Genomic DNA, 19479 nt, shown 5'->3' with positions numbered 1-19479 from the left:
GGACAACCTGCCAAATATTAGCTTAATCTGCGGAAGTCCCCAGTTTAGACCAGCAAGCCATCATTTTTTCCAGGGGAAAACTTGTTTTGTTTGACATTAAAAAGAAAAAAATTAAAAATAAAAATGTCTTATAGGTCACTGTTGTTCATAATTGCTGAGCTGAGAGTCCAGATGTCATCTATGATTGAAACACCTTCTCTCTTTGTTCTGATTAGGGGAAATATCTTCTTATTATCACATGGTGCCAGGAAAAGTTATTATGTAAAAAGTGCACTTCTATCTAGGATGTCTTCATGCACCTATTCTACAACCACAAGTCATCCAGACCAGCATTTCAGCAGATCAGTCCCTAGAAGACTGTATGGTTACCTTTTTCCATGGATAACACTAAATGGTTAATTAGTTGAGTAAAATTTATGTATTTCATATTTAATACAGTAAGCAGATATGGTATACAGGTGAGTTAACACAGCATTTTAATGAGAGGAAGAGTGCAATGGAAGGTGTCTACACTATTCTGATCGTGTGTTTATCTTGCAGCCTCTCTGACATAATTAAAATCTCTTGGACTACTTATAGGTAATACTAGGTTTGGATGAACATGAGTCTATTAATTAGGTTTTCCCACCAGATAAGCTGTCCTCTGTGGTTTGTGCTATGTTAACATCACAATGTTGTTCCTCAGTGTAGGTTGCAGGATGCAGACATTCAACTACCACCCTTATCTGAAACAATTACTTCACATACCAAAGAGTAAAGAAGGAATTGTGTTTTCCCCCTTAGCTGTAACCAACAATATCAAGAAAGATCAAAGGAAGGCTTTTCCCCAGATGTCACACTCCATTTCCACTTCATTTCCCCTTGCTTGGTTTGATTGATGCTCCTAGCTAAGGAAAAGAGCCTTGTTTTTTTCTTAGCTGATTTTCTTTCTCAAGTGTAAACAAGCAGAGAGATGTGTAGGCTGGATAGCACAGGAAGCCAATGACCTAAAATCAAATTAAGGATATCAGAATTGAGTCCTGTGGGAATGAGAAAAGCATCAACATCTCTGAGGATGGCCACCCACACTGGTGGCCTTATAAAAGTTCCAAAAAGATGGGCTATGTGTGGCAACTCTATATATAGCATGTTGCAAATATAAACAGCATATTTTGTGCTCCCTCCTGGTCAGGATTTGGAGCACAGCAGTGCTCAAATCCAGCCCTAATCCTGATGCTGCTCTACAGGTAGGGTGAGAGGGGGGTTACTTTGAGCAGAGCACAAAAGAGGAGGGCATTAAAGAGTCACCAAGTACTGACATTTCTCATTGGCCTGGGAATTTGAGATGTCCAAGTCCAAGTATCCCATCCATTTGCACAGGACATCACATGAAAATATAATGACATTTGAGTTTTTGAGGAGACACATTCCTTCCTCCTTGATGCTCAGCTGCAGCTCCACATCTTTTACCCTTCCAATTCTCTAGCCCATCACACTGGGAGGAATTAAGTGAATGTCTGTGTGGTGCTTAATTTTCAGCTGGGGTTAAATCACGATAGCCCTTCTTGGGACATGATGTTGTGCTCTAAGGGTTTGAGATAACAACAGATTTCATTGGAATGTGTTAGATCAAATTTATAGCTGTTATTGTTGTTTAGCTATTAATTAGCAGGCCCCTGTGCTTGCCATGGGGCTTGATTGCTTGACTGCAAATTAGAGTCTTGAGCTCATTAGTGGCTGGATTTTGTTTTTGCTGCTTGTTCAGGTCTTTTCTGCTCCTTAGCCCACCACAGCAGCAAGGAGGCTGGGGGTGCACAAGGAGTTGGGAAGGGATGGAGCTAGGACAGCTGATCCCAGCTGACCCAAGGGATATCCCAGACCATACAATGCCATGCTCAGCACATAAAACTGGGGAAGAAGGAAGGGGGGGGATGTTCAGAGTAATGGTGTTTGTTTTCCCAAGTTACCATCACTCATGATGGACCCCAGCTTTCCTGGAGATGGCTGAGCCCCTGCCTGCCCATGGGAAGTGGTGAATGAGTTCCTTGTTTTGATTTCCTTGCATGTGTGGCTTTTGATCTACTTATTAAACTGTTTTTATCTCAGACCATGACTTTTCTCACTTCTACCCTTCTTGTTCTCTCTTCCATCCCACCAGGAGGGAAGTGAATGACCGACTGTGTGTTGCTTGGTTGTCAGCTGGGGTTAAACCACACAGCACTATTTTTGTCAAATGTCCTATTGCATGCTTTAAAATTATGGCTGGAGGAAGTAGTGGGCCTGCTGTTAGCCAAGTGATTAGCGCACCCCTCCAGGGACTGCAAATTCAGGTTCACAGTTCCCTCCAGCTGAGATGATTCTGCCCTCTGCTCCTCACAGCCCTGTCATTATTCCACCACAGCCCTCCTGCTGCTCCTGCTTGGGTGCAGCTCAGGACACCAAGGCTGGTGGCTGCTCAGAGGAAGAACAGACAGAGCTGAGTCTGTGTCTCTCGTGAAGCCCATTGCATGAGACTCTTGTTGAGACAACAGTGCAGGACACTAGCACATCTCAAAAAAATTATTTCTGCCTTATTGACAGTACCTAACACAGCTGCAAGAGTAACCACTAAATAATGTAGAATGTAATATTAATATCAGTTAACTAGGAAAGCAGCATTAACATACAGGAATTCAATTGAGCTTATGTGCTGCCCACTGACTGAGGGGCAAGAAAAGGGTAAATGTGCATTAGATCATAACAATGATGATAGTTTCCCCTAATAAAATGCATTACTGTCATCAGAACCACTTGATATATTTACCACCAAGTCTCTATCGTGCCTTTGCATCTGCTGTGACTTAATTATGATGGTAGCACCAGCCTGCTAATATTGTTTTGAGCTGGCTTAATTTGCCTTCCACAATTTAGGCAAATTACAGGAGGTGAGAATGGCTGAATCAGTAACCTTATTAGCAGAGAGACCTTCTTCAGGATGCAGGTGAGACAAAGGTTAAAGGAAAAAAATTACAATGAAAGAAAGCTAAATAGTTCAGGCTGAAACTTTCCCTTTTATATGGCTGCTCTCACAACAAAATGTTAATTTACTTGTCTCCATGTTATAATCAATATTTTTATTACTTTTTTTTTCTTTTGCCTTTTTTTTGGTCTTCAGGTCAGTACTTTGTTGACAGCATAATATATGAACCTTGCTCAATGGCCATTATTTGTATTTATGGTATTGTAGATCATCCTTCCACAAAGGAAAAGAATAAAAGAATCATGTTGCTGAAAATTACGATGTCCATAGATTTTCCCTCCATTAAAAAAATAATAATAAAAAAATTGTATTTGTGAAAGCTTTTAAGTTTTTTCTTGTGTGTCTCTCAGTGGTCTAAATTCAAAGTCATCTCATTAAAATGTATTAAATTACCCTGGCATAAAATTATTAAGGGAGGAGATTTGGGCCCATGGTTCTTTGTATGCATTTTAAAGTATCAAAACTGCCTCTGCTACATCAGGAGCTGCATTCATGTAATTCAGGAAAGGATAGGGTCTAACGCACTCTGATTACCCCTGTATCAATTTTCACTGGAGCACTAGTCTATACTATTGAATAAGTTATTAGGCTTTGATTGATTTTTCTTTCTTCAGGCATGAATTTTATATTTGAGGCAATTCCTGTAAAAGAAAGGTGATGCTACAAAACAGGAGCCCCAACTTGTCATGAGAATAAATGAATCAAAGGGGAAAAAAAGATGGTCAGGCCTGCCCTGAACTTAGCAGTGATGTCAGCTGCTATCTTTGTTGCTATCACTAGGAGGAATTCAAAGTACAGAGGCTGTTATACTTTGGGCGACCTTGTTGAAAGCACATGGTAGTAGGAAGAAAAACACCATAAAAAGTAATCAAACTATCTGTGAACATCTATCTAGAAGAGAAAGAAGCAGCAGGTAATTATTGTCTCACAGGGACAACCTCATTCATTCCTAGACATGAGCAAGAAAAAACTTACAGCAATTGCAGTTGGCAGTTTGTGTATCAATCTGGGGAGAAGTAATGAAGAAACTTTCAAGTCTATCAAAAACAGTGTTAGGAGGAAGTTAATTATAACACATAAAGATGTTAATACAGAGATAAGGATAAATCATAATGGTGTCTTTCATGTAATCCACATAAAAATCCTTAACACTGTCAGACCAGAGTAGACTACATACAATTATTTTGTTGGCTCTGGCTTTCTGAACTCACATCATGATACTTACATCAACTTTTATATTGTGGAAATAAGACAATAAGTTCCCTTTAGTTTCATTTTTCAAATCCTCATTCTATTTCAGAGAGGTATTTCACCATAAGACTTTAGAGTCACTCTATTTGGGGCGGGCTGCATATACTCCTAATGGACACATGTAATTTACTTGATACCAGAGAGACAAAGACAGATATGCTGTATTTATCCAGAAATAAGACCTTTTTTAATGATTCACTGCCTGTCCTGAATAAATAATCTTGCATATATAATTTGTTTCAAGATGGATGAGCTATTGCACCAATATTAAAGATAGTTAAGAATACCCTCCACAACATAAATCACCCAGTTGCTGTGAGGGATGTCACCTTGTACGACAAAAATGGGAGCTTAGGAAATTAGAAAGGAGATTAATGTCATGTTCTGATGTTCTTGCATAGAAGTTATATATAGTTTGAATCTCTACTGCTTGATCTTTCCATACCTGAGGTAAATTGGTTTATGGAACATTCAGATGCACATAATGAAAAATTAGATACAGTAAACATTTAAATTAATACATCCACTGTGTCCAGAATCAATACCAGGATGTAGATTTTTAGTGTTTTGAGCTAAATTCCTTACTAATGAGAGGTTTATTTTTCACTTAATGGAGTTCTTCTGAAGGGCAAGTGTGTGCCATCCTATCTGATCACAGCAAATAACCTTCCTCTTGGAAGATAACTTGAGCTTATTGGATTTAAATTCAAAATTATCTCCTAACAAGGATCACTAATAAGTACTGAAGTTCTCTGCAAAGGGAGAGCCCAGTGTGGCAGCCACTGACTCCACTCAATGTATGGCTGCACTGGATGCTGTGTGAAGGTGTGAACATGCCCTGTTTTGAATTGGCCAGAACCCCTTGACCATCTTAGGGTGGCACAAAGCAGAAGAGCAGGCCAGCACTGTGCTGATGGAATGACACAGCTTTGCATGTCACCTGGGCTGGATCTGGAGGCTCAGAGCACGAGTTCATTGCTCAGTCTCCATCATGTGAACACAGTCACTTTCTGGGTGCACTATCAAACCACTGGAATGCATCTCTGATTCCACCTCTGAAATGCCAAAGCCAAGGAGGGTCAAGAAACCTGACTGGTGTTAAATGCTAAAAAGCTAAATTGCTCTGTCAGAAGATATTATCCCCTAAGCCTTGCCTTTGTAATTACAGTTAGCTTCTTAAATACGTATGAGCTGCGTTCCAGCACAACATATTGTATTATCTGCCAGATGCTGCCCTGGGGACATAGACTAATCTCTAGCATAAAGGAAAGAGTTCATTTTCCATAACAGTTTTGAATTTCAGTCCTTAGATAGATTTAAATTAAAATAAATTCATCAAATTCACATAAAGAGAATATTGAGTCAAAAGCTTGCAAGTTCTCTCTCTTAGTTTCTTCATGATGATCTGGACGGGTCTGCTGAGTAAGTGCAATTGTAATGGGACATGGGTCGATTTGGCAGCCAAAGCCTAGAAAGCTGTTTTAAATTAGGAATTATTTTAGAATTAGGATACTGCAGCCTTATCAGATCTGCTCAGATCTGTAGTTTAAAATAAATTGGGTCATTAGAATGTGTAGTGTGGTTAATGCTAATGAACTGGTTGGTTTAATTACACAAGAAAAATATCTCTAATCATTGGAGAATAGTGTTTTCCTTTTTTGTTTTTTTGCTTTTTACCTAGTATCAGTGGTGATATTAATGTTCCTTGTGCTAAATTTCTTCTCATGGTACACTTACAAGTTATCATATATGGTGATACAACCTTGAAAGTGTTAAGGAGAAAAAAATTAAAACCACACTGAAAAGCTGTGCATGATGCTGATTTTCTGATACATATTCTCTCACCTCTCTTCCTTGCCAGATGGAAAGCAATACCCAAAGACTTTCCAAGCTTGGAAAAGCTATAGAGATATGAATTAACACCCTGATTTATTTTTAAATGGAGAGAGTGTTAAATGTCATCTGGGAGGGTCAAGTCTATTTACAACAGCAAGCCTGTTGTAAATAGACTTCAATAGCCAACTATTTACCCCTTTTACTGTATACCTTGTGAAGTGAATGTCCTTCAAATTGTAACTTACTGTCATGTGATTATTAGAAAAATAAATAAGTAGAAATGATGAACATATTTAAAAACTTTAATCATGGGCTGATGCCCAGAAGAGACCTTTGTCAGCCACCTGGTATTTTTCTGATGAGGTTCATCAAAAAGTACATCTTCACTAGACCCTGATAAAGTTTGTAAACCAAACCCAGGCCAATGAAATATCAGATATTGATAAGCCAGATCAGTCACACAGAGTCACCTGCTTCACTTAATAAATCAGGCCCATGTGAGAAAACACATGGAAACACCTAGGACAAACCATACTCTGAGAATGGGTTGTGAAAGGGCAACTCACCATGAACTCTACTGGGTCAAAATCAATCTGTGGGCAGATGAAGATGACTAGTGAATGTTAGCAGAGATGTGACCTCACCTGCAAACAGGTTACCAGCACCTGAGAGATTCATCTAGCACTGAGGTTTACTGCAAAAGTCGAACTATTTAACCTATTTCCTTTGAAAAGTGTATGAATCTATTAAAATATCTTCACAAAAGTAATCACCTAAAATATCTTAGCAAAACCTTCTCTGGCTTGCAGTTGGTCCACCTGGTTCTCCTCCCCTGAGGGGTCTTGCTTGCAGTGCCTGCCTCAAGAGATGGTGGTCGGTGCATGGAACTGAACCCACAGAGCCCTGACTACCCTGACTATGGTCACAGTCAGTCCTGATACAGACAGCAGTACCTGGGATTCCCCAAACACAACAAAATTTGCAAAACTTGTGACAAGCTCAGCCTCATCCCCCTCTGTATTCATAGAATCATAGACTGGTTTGGGCAGGAAAGGATTTTAAAGATCATCTAGTCCCAACCCTGCTGCTGCAGGCAGGGACATGTTTCACTAGAACAGGTTTCTCCAAGCATCATCCAGACTGACCTTGCACACTACCAGAGATGGGGCATCCACAACTTCTCCTGGCAACCTGTTCCAGTGCCTCACCACCCTCACAGTGAGGAATTTCTTCCTAATATCTCATCTAAACCTACTCTCAGTTTGAAGCCATTCCCCCTCGTCCTGTCACTACATGCTCTTGTAAAAAGCCCCTCTCTATTTTTCATGTAGGCTCCCTTCAGGTACTGGAAGGCCACAATTAGGTCAAAGCCTTCTCTTTTCCAGGCTAAACAAACCCAATTCTCCCAGTCTTTCCTCCTAGGAAGGGTGCTCCATTCTTCTAACGAACTTTGTGGCCTCCTCTGGACTTGCTCCAACAGGTCCATATTCTTTCTGTGCTGGGAAACCCAGAGCTGGATGCAGCTCTCCAGGTGGAGCAGAGTAGAGGGGGAGAATCACCTTCCTCGACCTGCTGCCTGCACTTTGGATGCAGCCCAGGATTCAGTTTGCTTTTGGGGCTGTGAGCACACATTGTTGGCACATGTCCAGCGTCTCATCCACTATTGTTGCTCTCGTCTCTAAATGTAGCATCATAAATCTGTTAAATGCTGCAGACTTCACAAACTAAAAATATGAAGTATAAACAGTATGTGCCAATAGAGTATGAATAGTTATATATTAAATATATTTATGTATATAAATTACACATATGTATGGGAAGTGTTTGCCATATATGTCCCATAAGGCTCTCTGTCGGAAGGGCATGAGGTGAATACTAAATACTCCAAGAGCAGAGAGTTAAGTCTGGATCCTGTTCACATTTATTAGACCATATGCTTTGCTGCCGGAGGTATGAATGTTTCACAGTCCAGAGCTGAGAGCAACAATCCCATCTGTTAATGCAGCTCCACAACTACTGACTGCTATTTCTGATGTGGACCTGGCACTGAATATGCCAACAAAATCTCCAGGATCTTGTCAATTTAACAACTGAACCATCAGTGGGAGTCTCATTGTATTCCAGATTACAGGCTTTGATCCCGAGTGGCTTTTATATCTATATAAAATGTATTAAAAGTATTCCAACTTTCTAGTAGATGAAGATACATAAGAAAATAGATACAATATTTTATGTAGTGTTTTGATTTTAATACTTTGGAGTAAAGAGTGAGGGTTAGGAACTGATCACCAAAGGAACTATATGTTTTGAAGAATGTTTTCTATACATCACATTTGCTGCATGCAGGATAGATGTATGTATATTTTCACCAAAACAGAATGCGCAGGGATATATTTCTTCCTTTCAGTCAAATGTAGACGTCTAGCCTGCCATTATAGATGATGAGATAGTTATATTTACTGCTCTGAAATTATTCTTAATAACACCATTGCTCTCAACCTACTTCTTAAGGTCTTGAAGGGAAATTGATATTGTGAGTAATTATTTTCAGTGGTTCTGAATATAATAAAACTGCACACACTGGAATCACACGTATAACTGTTCATAAACACACACATCCCACTGCTATACAACAATAGGCACTTTTAGAAAATGTAAATCCCTCCTGTTTTATCCTTATATCATAGATAATATGTATATCTGTGATGGATGATACATGGAATAATGTCTTACTTGTCTCAGCAATTGCTTCACTCACTTATCTTTAGAACATAGCTCTTGCTAACACCAAAGGAAGGGACACCTACTTCACCCCCTGGCCATTTAAAAGTAATAGCCTCGCACTATCTGTCATTTTCATTGCAGTGTGGCTGGTAGAGGAACAGACACTGAAGGTTTATTTCTGACTTGGCATTTGACCATGAAACTCTGAAATTACAGGTGTAATGTTTGAAGTCTACAGAAGAATATGCCTCACATGCCCCTCTGCAAAGGGACCTGTTCTGCACTATCCAGTGGGCTAGTCCCAAGCATGGATGAGTCACCCAAACTCAGACTTAATAGCTTTGTTTATTGTTCGAGTCTTGGAAGTCTCCAGTTTAGATTTCACTAAGCTTGTTGCAGACCTCCCAGAGATGAGGCCCAGCTTAACCCAAACTCTTATATTCACTCTGCTCTGTGGTCAGCCAAGAGGATGATGCCAGGGAGTGCCAATGTCCACATCTGTTACTATGAAAAGGAAAAACAAAAACTAAAAAGTACAGCCTGAAAAACAAAAACAAAATAGAACCACCTAAAAACCCCCAACAAACTACAATAAATACCATTATTTTATCTGAATCTCATATCCTTCTGTTAATCAAGGAAAGCTCATTAATGGATGGGTTCAAAAAAGGGCCTATTTGGCCTGAATTCACTGTTTTTGACATTAGGTGCCTCACATTTAGCTGATCTGTCTCAAGGTGGTTTAGGAGCTCTTTCAGTAATCAAAGGTACTTCCTTTCTTAAGTCAAACTTCCTTGAAGGGCATTTTGTTCCCCTCATTATTTTACACCGAATGTAGATGACAGTTGTTCAGAGAGAAAGACAGATGAGATGAATCCCATCTTGGGGGCCCTGACCTACTGCAAATGAATCAACAATCAATGCTATTAAAATATTTTCAATTTCAAGTCTTAACAACTTTTGAAGGTGAGAGAGAAGAGCTACACAAACCTAGAAGGAAGATTTCTACTTTAAATTATGAAGGTGAATAAATGACATATGTCATGTAAGGCACCTGTTCTCATGGAGTGGTTTGTTTCCTGTACTTTCCTAACAAAAGTATTTCAAGCTCCTATCTCTCCTCAGCACTAAATCAAACTTTGACAGTAAATATACTGTTATTTTGCATGAGTAGATGCTGCATTCATTCATAAGTCTTTATAATAATGCTGTTTAGCAGCTTGCTTTAAGATGAAAGAATGTACCCATTATTATTCCCAGTAAACAAACATAAGGTATATAATTTACACAAAGATAACAACGTCTGGCACAATCCTTTTTGCTGGGAATTGTGGGAATTGCAGAAGGTATCCCCATTATCCTATCAGCCTAATTTTGCTAAACTCATTTTAATGAAGCACAGAAATGTGACTGCCTGTTCAGCCTCTCATCCTGGGAACATATTGTAATTAACTGCCTGAGCAGCTGCACAGCGGCAGGAGAAGACTTTAAATGACGTGACTCTGTTGATATTACTTGTGTTAAAATGATTTTGGAGATTGGAAGGGAAGAGCTGATTGCCTTTTACGGCAGTGTCTAAAGCCTAAATGAGCTCTGACACCTGAAGGAAGAAGAAATAACCTGCAGACTGCACATCAGCACTTCGTAAAATGCATTTGGAAGCTTGATCACCGTGACCTAACCTTCGCAATTATTTCAGACCCTCTAGTTATTGTCACAGATTTAATCCTCAAATTTTGTTTAATTGATACTGTGAATGTTAACATAAACTTGATGGCAAAGGAACACCTATTCAATGTGTGAGCCAATTTCTTCATTATCGCAGGGAACCAAGGTGTCAGCAATGACTTTTCTCATGAGTAAACAGCAATAGTACATTGAAATTCTGCCAAAAAAAAAAGTATTCGGGGAAATTATTACAACACTTTATTAAATGGGAGAAAATGGAGCTAGTCTGGTAGACAGTTGTAGTTTGTAAGGCAAGGATGGGGCAAGCCCTGAATAATAAATTTAGGGTACTAATAGCAATGGTTAAAACACCATCTTCTGTAGGATGACATAATAGTTCTACAAAGCTGAGTGCTATTTTTGTTTCTAAAGAAACTGTGAGATTAAGACAAAGGATGGTCATCATGGTGATATATCATTAAATGCAGGTGTGATATATCATTAAATATCATTAAATGCAGGTGTGAGCCAAAAGGCTACTTAAAGACTTCTGCACCTTCTCTTCTCCAAGCTGAACGACCCCAACTCTTTCAGTCTCCTTCTGTAACTCTGTGTCCTGCTCAAGTCACTTATGTCAACAAAACAACCAGCAACCTAGTCTAGTAGAAGGTGTCCCTGTCTGTAGAAAGGGGGTTGAAACTAGATGATCTTCAGGGTCCCTTCCAACCCAGCCCACTGTATAAGTCTGTGTTACCAGAGGTGTGTGCTTCACTTGCCCTTTTCATCTGCTAGAAGCAGGGAGAGTCAGCTGAGAACTGTGCTTCCAAGTGCATGATCAAGAGAAGGCTGTGGAATCTCCAAGAAAGAGTCTGGTTAAACATCTAATACATCTTTAGGAAGCTCTGCAGATGTAACCCTGCAGCAATTTGTGGGGCTAATCCAGCGCAGAGGCTGCCAACAGGGCATGGGGCTCTGAGTGATCCTGGAGCAGGAGCAAGAAAAGCTGCTGCTTAGGAAGGCTTGTGATCTCATGAATTTGCTTCTGTCTGTAAAAATGTGACATTCTTGCAACTCACATTTCTGGACTTCATAACCACATTTTGGTTAACTATGGTTTCCCTCTGTAGCTGCTTGTTTGCAAAAATCACTTGATGTGTCTTGTTTAAGAACACAAGGTCCCCTGTGAAGAAAACATTTCTCACAAGCTATTTGTGTATTGTTTAATACAGAAGCTTCTGGACCTTATTAGTGTTGTTATTTGTATTTCAGAGAGCACCACAGAGATTTGAGAAAAGTTGTTTTTTTGACTGGAAGAATGGGTTTCCCCATGAAGAGTTGCTTCAGGGACACTAAAATCACAAATGAAAGTGGCACAGCACAAAGCACAGAGTGGCATTCTCGCATGATTATGGGGGAATATAAATTACAGCTACAGCAGTATTAAGTACTAAATATCAGCATAAATATTTGTCCATGCCAGCTATAGATTCTATCAGGCATATAGACACATAAATGCCTAATAGTACCAAAGCATTTGTTCTAATAATATGGATTTTTATATTTTTGCCGTTATGGGCAGTATTAATTCTTCATTTGAAGTACATTTGTCTTCATCATTCACAGTATCCCTTTTCATTAGGACTCGAAATTCAGTCAGAAACATGCTGTATTCATTCTGCTGATTCTGATCTAAACTACCCTCTCGGGTGAGAAATGCAAAATACATTTATTCTGCTTTAATTAGACCTCTAGCAAATCCTTGGCAAATGGCAATTTTGAGCAGACGATGAGAGAGCTATTTCCTTCAGACTCTCCCTACCACAATAGCAGGTTGACAGAAGGAGCTGGGATTTAATAGGAAACATTAACCAAAATTTGCCCTTGTAGCAGCCAGCAGTTCAGTTGCCATTTCATATTTCTTCTGTGACATCACATGCACGTCCAGACTGTAACATTTGTCCATGGCCTTCAGGGAGTGCACAGCACAGTAATAAGATGAACTGCTTTTAAAAGATTGTTCTAATACCATCAGGGCTGACACAGCACTGATGTCAGTGGAGGTAAGGGAGAGTGCTGAACTCCTCACCTCTGTTCCTATTACAGGAAGGATGAAAAATGAATGCCCTGATGCCTTCAGCATTGCAAGTTGTCTGCAGCTGCCCATAGCCAGCAGTCAGGATCAGGGGATGGGGGTGCCAGGCCCCCAACACCCACAGTGCTCAGGTTTGTGTGCTGTGATGGAAGAATAGCAGCGGGGTCTGTTGGGGTGCAGGGAAGAAGGGGCACGGAAATCTCAGCCTTGCTTTTTCCCAGGAAACGTAAGTCTGACCATCAGCTTAAAAATGCAGTTGTGCTCTCCAGGGACATAGGTACACTGAAAGGTTATTAAGCTGCACTGGACCACCCCAGTGGTCTTTTATGTACTGGCTGGCCATTTACAGGCTAGAGGAACACCCAATTTCTCAGTTACAACATTCTTTGTCCTAAAAAAAGGACACTAGCTCATGGGAAAAACAGTGACTAAGGCATTGCTGAGATAAAATTCCTTCCTAGGCCTGCCCTTTGCCTGCCCGCTGGCTTGGAATTCATCACTGTGGTTTATCCTCTCTTAGAAGCTTCATATATTCAGCACAAACCTTTTAGGGCAGGAGCATCTTCTGCAATGGGTTTGTCTAACACCAAAGACAACCAAGTTCCCCAAGTTCAACTGCAATGTATAAATAGTAAGAAAGAGGCCAGGGGGCTGTAGAGAGCAAAAGCCTCGTGCTTTGCCTTTTTTGACCTCTCCAAGCTGTAGACTTACAAATATCAAAAGAAAAGAATCCAAATGCAAAGGAAGAGCATACGAAGAGGAGGAGGAAGGGAGGGAAACCATGTACTAATGGCTTATGAATAATCACTTGGCAATTTGTCATCTGGCTTCTTTGAGATAAAAAGCCAATATAAAGAAATCAAGTGCAATTATGTCCCTGCCTATGAAATGTCTTAGGCTATGCTCAAGCCTTCATTTTTCAGCTTATGAAATGTCTTGGGCTCTGCTCAAAGCCTTCACTTTTGATTCTATATATTTTGCACTTTGTGTGTTTCGTCTCTTCAGTGAATAATGGATTCTATCATCATCACTAGGTATTATTTTCACTGTGGTACTTATTATATTCTTGAAGGTACAGGATATGGTTGAAAAGTGACCCGTCTGCAGTTGTAGAATATACTGGGATTTAAGGAGTTCTTTCATGTGCCTAATGAAGATATAATTGGGATAAGAGGGCTGAAAGTTGAAACTCAAAAATACAACCTGGAAGTTTTGGGTTTTTTTAAAAGAACAGCTGCAGAAATTTCTTCTGGAGCCAAGAGAAATAGTTGATAACTGTCTCTCTGGGCTTTTCAGACCAGATTTAGGGTGTTTCCATACAGCCCAGTGGCCTTGATGGCATTCAGCTTAGCAGGATGGAATACTGCAATCTTGGCAAATAATATGGAGAGACCATGGAAGAAAATGGGTCCTGACTTGAAAAAGACCAAACAACTGCCTGCAGGGTATTAATTTAGTTGGACAGTACCTCTGTCCCATCTTCCTCCTGGAGTTAAACACCCTGCAAACAGGGCAAAGGAGAGCTCTCTGGTTTACAGAGCTCACAGGTTAAACGTAAGATGAGGGGCAACAGGAAAGCACAAAGAAACTAGCACACACTGTTGGTCTAAGTGATAAATACAGTTTCAGGAGAGAAAGGGCATGAGCCCTGATCACAGAGCTAACGGGTGTTGAGGGAGGGATTTCAGAGGAGAATCATAACAGAGTGGGAGTTTTCCTACCTAATGCCAAGCAAAAACCAGAGAAGGCCAGAGAAGGTACAAAGCAAGAAGCTGAGCTGATGCCAAGGCTCAGCTGAGGACAAGGAAGATGAGAAAGTAGAAATAAAAGGTAGGTTGTGAAATATTTTTGACCAGTTTCTCCTGGCTGTACTCTAGGCCAGTGAACAGCAAGATCAGTTGGAAGAGATGGTGGATGACATGAGCTGCAGTGTTCAGAAAGGGCAGTACAGGGGAAAGGGAAGATGCCTGCATCATCACAGAGAGGCAGGGTGATGGTGTCACCTGATATGGTTTGAAGCTGGCTCCCTGCCAAGTCTCCAAACCTTACCACAAGAAGTCCTCCCCCCACCAAACCCCAGGGAGAAGAGGGAAAAAAAACAACTAAGAAAACCGAAACGAGAGAGAGACAGCTAAAGCAATATATATATATAAATATATTTACACTTATATTACAGTTACATACAATTGAAATATATATACAATTTCACAAGGAAAAGGGAAAGGGAAGGGGGAAGGGAAAAAAGGAACAAAACCAAAATAAAATATATATATCCCAATCAATAGCCCAAGATCTAGCAACTAAAAGAATTAGCAGAGAATATCTCACTACTCTCCTTGGGACAATGGAAAGTCACTCTGGAACGACCGCCAGCAACCTCCACCTCCCAAGGTCGGCAAGGCCTTACCACACCTCACTCTCCAACCCAACAGACTCAACAGCAGGGAAACCTGCACCTCCAAAGCCACTGGAAGGAAAGAGAGGGCAAAGGCCCCTCCTCCTTTCTTCTTATACCCCGGCTTATGTAAAAATCGTAGGGAATACCGGGTAAATCTGGGCACTTTCTTGGTTACAAACTGGTCACCAAGGAAGGCCTAGACCAAACTATCACACACCACAGTGACAAAGCCAAGAGATGTGGCAGGAAAGACGACGGAATCAGGGACAGATTCGGGGTCATAGTGAGACTGCACATGCCCAGAAGAGATACAGGAGACAGGCTGAGATGTTGGGTAGGAGATGATCGTGGTGTAGTCTTGGTGTATTGCCTGGCACAGGATTTATTCTCAAAACAGCTGACAGAACAGATCTGGTTTTTTTGATGTTTTTATAATATATTCTTCATAAGTCTTGGAGCCAGCCAGCTGATCTAGCCCCTGCCAGCCATAGGTGGGCTGTTGGCTCTTCACAGCAAGCAAATACAACTCTATTAATTTAAAGATGTATGAGTCTCCTGCTAGAAAATCATTGTATTCAATGGTTTCTTCATTGCATTTAATCATGGGAGTAGGTTTTCCATTATATTCAAATGATATTTTTTCCTTTTGTAGGAGGCATATGGAGTAGCACATAACAAATGCATCTTTACACAGGTCTGCACAGTGGAAGCAGACTTGAATGATAAGAAAGGTCAGCCTAGCAGATCCTTCCCATGCACAGGGACACAGTGCAGGACTTTCCAAACAAAACCCACTTTTTCTCTCTCTATTGGTCCAGTCAGAATCCTCACCCACTTTTTTCAGAGTAGAGTCAGGTTGTTGTTTTTCTGTTCTTCTCCTGGTCTCACAAATCTTGAACTCTGGGTTGTGCATCGGTAGGGGGGGAGTGCATGTTCTTGGAGCATGATGGCTGGGGACAGGAATGACAGACACTCAACACCCACCACATCAGGGAAGGTTAAATTCCTGTTTTTTCAGGGACTGACTCCTTCATTGTCATGGATTTGAACATCGTGGTATGCCAACCACATGGATCTATGCATGGCAGAGAGTTCCTGCAAGTATAGCACTACAGGCCTGAAGTTCTCCAGGTTCTTGGATGGAATTAGGCATTGGTTCCCAAACCTGAACATCAAAGGATCTTGAAGGTGAGATGGGCACCAACCTGATTGGAATGGGTGACAGCAGAGATTTACAATGTTTGTATTTATATGGATAGAAAACTTTGGGTCTGACTAAAGACACACAAAGACAATGGACAACAAGGAGAGTATCAAGCAAATTGCTGTTTTGAAGCAGTGGTCTGAGCTGTTGGCATCCAAATTCTGCAGAACATTAGTCTAAATCCAGTCTTAATTTAAGTGCCTTCAATCTTGCCTTCACTGCAATTAAATGGAATTGAATTGTGTCCTGCATTTGTCTCTGCAGTAAGCTCTTCAGGGACACCTCAGTCTTAGGATGTTATCAAAGCACATTCATCATCCCCCTGTATTTTCATTAGTTTTGTGACTGTGCCTTCCTAACCTGATACACTGCTTCCATTAGTCCTGACATGGAAACAGCTGACCTGACAGAAGAGCCTTTGCCTATCTTATTCAATACCTTTTCTATAATTTTTAGATCTTGTACTTAGAAGAAGTTTGAAAGATAACAATTTCAATCAGTTCTTTCTTAGTCTATTATTATTTTTAGTTAGGTCTCCGTGTAACTGTGGTCAAGAACATCAATCTTGATCAAATCTGTTTGCTCTTCTCCCTCTGTTTCTCCAAAACAGTAATTGTTTCTTTGTATAAGTCTAGTGAAAATAGCATTTTCCATTTTCAAGCATCAAAAGTCTCCACAAGTATTTATTGATTGCTATCTCTTACGAATCCTCTTTGAAAAAGGTACGGTCTGTTACATCTGTTTAACCAATGGATAAACAAGCCACAAGGTTCTTCATAGAGCTTGAATGACATACTAGCACAGATATTTTTATTAAATCCTTTCTTTCATGCCAAACCCTGATAGGAAACTTTATCCTTCCCTTGCAAGCCTGGGTCTGGACTGCACAGCCCATGAGTTTTACTACCACTCAGTGTTAGTTCAGCACATTGCAGCGAGCACAGATGCCGCACAGGCTGGGGCAGAGTACCCGGGTCTTCCTCTGACCTTCCCGTGCTGTCACAGAGGTGTTGGCAAAAACTGCTACTGGGAAGGTTTCCTGGACCCTGCTGGCAATCAAGCTGTGCCTGGGATAATCTGCAGAAAGTGGTACAGCTCAGAAAATGTACAAGAAAGCTTTCAAAGAAAACATACAAGAAAGCCAAAGTAAGTGAAGGCAGACATCCCTCCGCACTCCCACGCGGTGAGAGATTGAAGAGCTGAGGTCCCACCTCTCCATTTGATCTCCTCCACCTCCTTCAAGATAATAATTTTCACAGACCATGTACTCGTTCAGGAGCTTTCAAAGGGCAATGAAACAGTTTGGCCTTAACAACAGCGAATTATTTTTTTTCAGAGTGGTTTGCAATGCTTTCTTTCCAACCTTTTTGGCATCAAACTGTGTTTCCCTACCAGACATACACCACTGCAGGGGACCTGCCAGTCTTCTCCAGCAGGAACCACATTCCCTGGATGGAGGCATACACCTATCATAAATAGCTTCTGATATCATTTTTTCATGTGAAATAAATTAGGTTCTTTTGATTTCCTCCAGTAAAATAAATTTTTGGTTTATCCTTTCCTCTGCTTTCTTCATTTTGTCTTTCTTTTTCTCAGTCACGGAAAACCAAAATTCCCATGCTATTCCAGATAGTCTCATGACAGTCTTGTATTTCTTTATCTCCAGTTATCTCACAGTTCTTTACTGATATCTAGTTTAGTTATCTTAATTAATAATTTCTTACATATCAAGAGAAAAATGCACTGTTGACTAACTTAGAAAATCTCATATCTTATCAAAGAAGACTTAAGATTATTTTGGGGATTCTGTTTTTGACAAAGACTTGTAACATATTAATTGATTTCTTTGTATGTCTATATTTTCCTTAATAATTCCATCTAAAGTCTTAGATGTAACTGGTATCAAACTAATTGAGTTTTAATTATCCAGCAGGTTTTTTTACCCACTTTGATAAGTCTGCTCCAGTGAATTCATTTGACAAGATCTTTGATGATATTAAGAGATATATGCAGAGAAACTGTGCCAAGGAAAAATACTTTTCACAATACCACAGGTCAGCTATTTTTCTTTAGTCCACTGAAATCCACAGGGCTGACAAACGTGGAATTTGTGAAATCGCAGTCAGATGTAAGAGTCCTGTCCTTAAAGTCACTCTTTTCACAAGATTTGGCACTTCAAGCCAGGGTGATTTAAAAGCCTGCCATCCCAAAATGCCCCTGCCAGACTACTGATTAGGTGAGGTGCTGATTTTGCTACTGCCAGTAAATATAAAACAATATCAAACTCAGTTTACATTAAAACATCAAGCTGCAAACTGTGCGGGCTGACAACTCAGATTCACAATCATCTCTGATTTAGCTGCAACAGCTGAAGAGTTTATTGTCCAGGTGAGTAACATCTTCAACCAGCACAGGTCAATCCAATATGAATCAGAGTCTGAATTGCCCTTGTTTTCCCAATTATCCAGCTATCAATGCAAAAAGAGTCATGAGAGTCATGCTGCAGAGCTCTGTCTTCTGCTCCGGAGGTCTAAGTCTTATCAGAAAAGACATGATTCAAAATTCTGTGGGTAGATTTCAGCTATTTGTCTCATCAAGCAGTGACCATACATTATTATTAATATTAATAAGAATTTTTGATAAAATGTTGTATTCCAAAGCCTAGGAAATAAATACACCAGGAAAAATATCCCTGCTTCTTATGTTGCAGGGAAAATGCTGGCTATTCCTTGCTGCAGTTCATGTTTTGGTTGGCAGATACATCAGTGACAGGCAAAGAGATAGGAGAGCTGTTGCTCTACGATTAGATGGTGCCTTGTGGCGTGAGGATCAGTCGGAGCAGAGAGCTCTGTGCCTGCTGCTGAGAGATGGGATTAGCAAACATCTGAGCATAGACATGATCTTGTCCTGCAGGAGGCTTTTGAAAATGGCTTGGGCTGCGAGTGAATAAGGTCCTACAGCAGTAGCCGAGATTTGAAACAGCAGGTGCCACGGGCAGGTGACAGGCACAGTGAAAAGGACGTGGTGGGACATGCTGGCTGCCCACAATGAGAAATAAATGTTCCTGGACCTTGAAGTCAAGTGGCACACATCAGCCTGCATCTGTGCTTTTAGATTGTGTCAGTCCCCAGAACCAGGTGGACATGGGGACATATCCACAGCATTTTGACTGAATTTCTCTCAAAATGTGCTGTTTATCCACTGAGCTCCCTCACTTTTGTATTACTTTGGTTAGTTTAACAAAATACTGAGAAAAACAAAAGGCGATCTTTCATCATTCATGCGTCATATGTGACTTTCAAAAACGA

The sequence above is a fragment of the Manacus vitellinus genome, unplaced genomic scaffold (assembly GCF_001715985.3).
Source record: "Manacus vitellinus isolate BGI_N305 unplaced genomic scaffold, ASM171598v3 scaffold_1_pilon, whole genome shotgun sequence".
NCBI lineage: Eukaryota > Metazoa > Chordata > Aves > Passeriformes > Pipridae > Manacus > Manacus vitellinus.
This window is presented reverse-complemented; position numbering follows the sequence as displayed.